Source organism: Saccostrea cucullata, unplaced genomic scaffold, assembly GCF_032062105.1.
Source record: "Saccostrea cucullata isolate Sc308-1 unplaced genomic scaffold, CSIRO_AGI_Scuc_v1 ctg737, whole genome shotgun sequence".
NCBI classification, from domain to species: domain Eukaryota; kingdom Metazoa; phylum Mollusca; class Bivalvia; order Ostreida; family Ostreidae; genus Saccostrea; species Saccostrea cuccullata.
The window spans coordinates 193104-199393 of NW_026922997.1; positions in this window are offsets into that span (position 1 = coordinate 193104).

Here is a 6290-nt window from a genome sequence, read left to right on the forward strand (position 1 = left end):
GGGGGTATCGTCATATGAGGTTCAATAACTCATACACTATTAGACAAAATCGAATTGGATTTTGGTTATAAATGATCTTAAAAGTTAGATAGGAATACTGAAAAAAAAAATAAAAGAAAAATAAATTTAATTCACCTTAAAGTGTACCCTCCGTTTCTTTTTCCTTTCAGTATACTAATTAGATGACAAAGATCTTTTTTATCAGATGTGGACGCATATTTATAGTACACAAAAGTGGTGGGTGTTCGTGTCTGGCTGTGTGAAAAAGGCATAAGTCTGACTTTCATATTCTTCAAACTTTAAGATGGAATTTAATGTCCTTAGTGTCACTGAATGATATTTTATGATATTAAGATAAGAAACCTCTTTTATTTCTATAACAAAATGTTCTTAGATGAAGTATTTTTCATTAAATGCAAATATGCATGGTGAAACTAAAACATGACGTATACTACCAATAGATGTTGGAATAAAACGAACACTTAGCTACCGTAATCGGTAAAAATCTTGAAAATGTTTGGCTATAACGGTAAAAAAATATGTACGGTTTTGCTTTAAGAAGTCGACAAACACAGAAAAATGCTAATTTTTCATATACGTTACGAAAGGTTGTCTGAATTGACAAGTTTGGCTTTCCAGAAAGACTAAAATAAAATCCCTTTGGCTTCTGAAATGCCACATAAAGAGTGGTATGTAACATATTTTTGCTATTATAGCTAGGCAGAAGAATTGTTTTTATGTGAATATGTAAGAAAAAACTAACCAGAACAATCTTTGACTAGCAAAAAGGGAAAATTTCCAATCTGTACAATACTATAGTTAGGATGACGAGGAAGGATTTACATTTTGTATGTGTGTTTATGATTATACTGCAACAAAAAGTAAATGGAAGGTGGTAGCAGCCTTTCAGTGAACATTTACAAGAGTATAAAAGGATATGAAGGGAATGTCCCTTCTGATGACACGCGCCTGTAATATACTAGTATGTGAAAATATATTTTATTTATTTCCAAGTACTACATGTATTTATTAGTGAGATCTGTGAACAATTTAATACAAGAAGATTATATATATCAAAGATGCTAGTCTTTTAGCACCAATATCACGGTAGGCATCACTACGTTAATCATATGGAATAACCACTGGTAAGGCCTTTAACATATGTTAAACTTTGTGGTCGTTAACATTAAGATGAAAAAGCATTTTTAAATTATTTAAATGAAAACAATATACTACATATTAAAACTTGATACGGATCACATTTTTTATGGATTGATATAGGATATATTCACTAGTCTCTGTATTTCTTACACTATTAATTTCAGCATATGATATTTCACACTTTTTTTTTAACTTTTGAACAGAAATTAATGCTGCACAACGGAGGGAAGGTAATACTGATTTATTTTTCTGCTGCATCATTTCTTTAATGTTTCCGATAGTGGAGTGTTTTTACAAAATGACTTGAATATTTATTTTTCTCTGTACATTTACTTAGTATGTGATATTTTATAACATCTGTTTATTTTAATTGTTTTCTTTTTCCAGATGATCGAAAAAATAGAGGTAATTTTTTGTTATCAGATTAATTATTAATTTGGAAATTGATTATTATTATTATTATCAAAAAGAACCTTTAAAAACGAAAGGTACTTGAAAACACAGGTATTTTTTTTGGCCGTTGTGTGCGAGTTTCCTGACTTTGTCTGTTACGTCAAAGTCAGTATACGTTTAAATCAAATCGTTGTCCGAATTGGCAGGGTAGAGATACGATAAAGGGTTATATATAGAGAGAAAATGTGGTTAGGAATTTCAAAAGCTATTTTCTCAGGACCAACATGGCTCTGTTTATTTACATAAGTATGTAAGTATCTTAGAGTAGTGTATCAATAGTGCCGTTCCAATTTCATTAGATAGTAGTCAGAATCTTTCTAAGTTGTTTTTTATATACGATGCAAAAATCTTTTGATATGTTCTGAAGAACAAAAGAGCCATGATTAGTTCCTTAAACAAGCAAGCGTCCTCATATAGTGCAGCTTTGCTTTTTTTTCAATCATCAATGTCTGAATTTTACATGGACAGGCACTTAATAGCTCAAAACCACTGAGAGATATAAACATTCACTTATACTTATGAAGCGCAAATTCAATTTTCAACAGAACCTGTCCTCTCAATTCATTTTTTAAAAATAAGGTCTCTGGGTTGGGAACGTTAGAGTAGATTTGTCTTCAAAAAGGATACAAACTGTAATCACGAATATATATATATAGAAACAAAACTGTGAAAGTCTTATTCTCAAGATTCAAGTGCTTCCACATCAGGTTTCAAAGGTATAGGCTTGGTCAAAAAACATTCATGAAATATAGGCCTGGGGGAAATGGATCGTGGATTAGGTTGGTGTTGTTATGCTTAATTTTTTCTGTAAATTTTATTATGAATTGTAACATGTACATGTATCATTGAATATTAATACAATTTTAAGAAATCATTTTGGTTATATGACCATTGAAGATTTTTGTTATTTTTTTCAGAGCTACTCGAAAAAGGTATAGCAGAAATTCTCTCTCTCTCTCTCTCTCTCTCTCTCTCTCTCTATCTGCTTTAATTTTGCTCCTATTTTTTCATTTAATCTTATTTAATTTTTGAGTTCACCTGATCCAGTAAACCTTTCTTATCTTATCGTATAGTCCGTCAACAACGTATCTTTCTTGTTCACATTTTCATCTTCTTCTCTAGAAGATATGAACCATAGTTAAAAGATGGTGAAGTGTCTTTTGTAAATTGACTTTATTCAAGTTAATAGCTTGCAAACAAGTTAAAAGCAGTGGTCCATGATTCAAAGAATTTTCTCATTTTGAATTTTTTTTTATCCGATTTAATTTATACAAATGAGTGAATTTATTGTTTATTAATTAGAACGTCTATCTATCGAACACACTACTATTTTCATCTACGCTTATTGCTAGCAACCAGCAACCCTAGCAATCAGTCCATATGTCTGGAATGCACATGCTCGGACATTCTGGGAAAACTTCACGGTCTAGCTGTCTGTGAAAGCGACCATACATAGACTGTACGATAACAATTTCGTTGTTTTATTGAATAACACTGGCCTTTTCTGTTTGATTCTGAAGTTTGCTTATTATTTTGTAACTTACACTTTAAAGTAAATTACACAAAAATAATTCCAAGATTTCTAGACATCTATCTAGTGAGTTATACCATCTTCCTGGATAATGCCGTCAACCTCTTTAATTTTTTTTTCTTTTAAAAGTTTGTTGGCAAGACACATGAAGCGATTGATACAATTCACTTCAATTCTAATATAATTTTAATTCTATAAAATACACTTCACAAAAATTATAACTCTAACTTTCAGACTCCAGACTCATTAAACATTAATGAATTCAGCAAAATAAATTAGTTTATCACGAACCTTTCTTTCTGTTGTTAAAAATTGCTACGGCGCTAGCTCACCTATGTTTTTTTTAAGATAAACTTTTATAGTAATATTATGATCGGCTTTGGTCGATCACTGTTGATTCCAAATGGTCATGCAGTGAAAAAGGTTTCAAAGTGCCTTAAATTTGGGACCGAAACAACGCACTTTGAAAAAATAAAATTTATTTCCAAAGTGCGTTAATATCAACCATATTAATGCACTTTGAAAAAAAATGTGCATGGCTTGGTCAATATTATTGTAAACCTTAGGTATGATAGATACTTGACCCTGTTGGAAAACTTTTCGGTGATAAGGTCACTTCAGGATGTGAAAGAGAGCGGTTTTGATTTTTCCATACTTTGAAAATTCTTTCTCTCCTAAATGTTTTACTGTATTTAATTTTTTCCAGTTTGCATACATTATCTGTAAACTTAAATTTATTGAAAGTTTTAAACATCATACTAGTTATGCAAATACATATATTTGGGTATGGAACGCCATTACTGCCTTATAGCAGAACACAACAATTGAATTGCATCAACTTTCCTTAACATTATGTGAGCTCTTAATGATATTAATCCAAACTACTATTGCATTATGTCAACCTTCCATTATATTATGTCAACTCTTTATGACATTAACCCACACTACTATTGCATTATGTCAATCGTCCATTATATTAAAACAACTCTTAATGACATTAACCCTAATTACTATTGCATTATGTCAACCTTCCATTATATTAAGTGAACTCTTAATGACATTAACCCACACAACTATTGCATTATGTCAACCTTCCATTATATAATTTCAACTCTTAATGACATTAACCAACACAACTATTGCATTGTGTCAACCTTCGATTATATTATGTCAACTCTTAATGACATTAACCCAATTTACATTTGCATTATGTCAACCTTCCATATATTATGTCAACTCTTAATGACGTTAACCCACACTACTATTGCATTATGTCAACCTTCCATTATATTATGTCAACTCTTAATGACATTAGCCCACATTACTTTTGCATTGTGTCAACCTTCCATTACATTATGTTAACTTTTTTGACATTAACACACTCCACTATTGCATTGCATCAACCTTCCATTACATTATGTCAACTTTTTATGACATTAACCCACACTACTATAGCATTGTGTCAACCTACCATTACATTATGTCAACTCTTTATGACAATAATGAGGTTTATCTAATGTGGATAAACCTGGTTATTTTGTGCAGTCATATGCAAAGATGCGTAACTCTTGCATGTATAATTTAACTCGGGTTTTGTATGCTGATTGATCTTCCTGTTCTTTGGGCATGTAATCTAGAATATTCCTTTTCATTTCCTAGCTGGTCAAGAGCAGAAGTACTTATTTTTCAGTAGAATACATCGAATGTAATCTTGCAAGTCTAGGCTGTAGAAAAGTAAAATATGCTCCGTGCATCTAGAAATTCAAAGTCAAGTAGTCCGTATAACAGGACACGCACGGCAAATTCTGCTGTTGGAGTAAGAAATCGGCGAGCTGGGACCACGACACGTGTCAAGGCAACCTCCCCATTACTCAACCCAGTGAAGTGACCCAGACTACTGCTTCGACAGTGAGTTCAACACCGGCGGGGATACAAAGTGCGCCCCCTGTTGTTTTGCAGAGTTTAACACCAGTTTTGATGCCGAACACAGCTCCGGCGATGATTCAGACACAGACTATGCAGGCGGCGCCTTTGAACGAGACCCAGCCTGTGCCTGGTCTATCCACATTGACTTCCGTTGCTGCCATGGATTCCGGAACAAATGTTGCAGGTACGATCAATTATGACCCCTTGAATAATATGCCTAATCCTTTTATTAGTGCAGTTCGTTAGTTTTGCATCCCTTTTAGCCAACAATCCTACTGTAACACAGCAAAAGCAAGTTGTATTTGAAGATGGGGTTTTTAAAGCAAAACCGAAGCTAAAAGACCAAATGATTTCAATTTTTTCACAATGGCTTGGTGCCTTCTCTATTTTTGCTTTTATATACTTGACAAAGCATACATCTGAAGCAATTCCTTTGTTTAAATATTTGACACTGATTAAGAAGGGGGGCTTGAAAATTGGTAAGATTATGACATCCAATTTCGACTCAAAAAATCTTATAATACCTCACTGTCCTGGTCCTCAGTTGATGCAGAATTGTGGATGATTTACATGCAGTCTTCCCTTTCCACAAACCCTGGTTCTCGTCAGCAGCCAGCCCAACAAGTTCAGCGCAAATGTTATGCATACAATTATGACGGTATTTGCAACAAGCCCAATTGCAATTTTTTCCACAGCTGTCTTAAGTGCATTGCTTTACACCCAATGGTCAAATGTTTTAAGAACAATTCTAATTTAATGGCAGTTAAACCTGCATATCAGTCTAATGTCCGTAATCAATCCCATCTTTATTCCAGGAAGGGTCAAAATCCAATCTTGTCATATAATTGTGCTAGCTTATGGGATCTGGGTCATTCGCCAATCAATTCTATTAATTTAGATAATTTGTTATCTTCATATCCTAATGCTGATGATGCCGATTGTTTATCTTTAGGCTTTAGGTTTGGATTTTCTTTAAATTTTAATGGTCCTAGGAGGAGGGTGGAGTGTAAGAACACGACTTCTGCAGATCAATATAAATTTGAATTACAAGAAAAAATTGATAAAGAGGTTACATTAGGCAGAATATTGGGGCCATTTTTAGATCTTCCAATATCAAACTTGCGGTGGAACCCCATAGGTTTATTCCCTAAGAAGAAGGGCGGTTGGTGGATGATTACTAAGCTTTCATACCTCCCAGGAAGCAGTGTTAATGATTTCA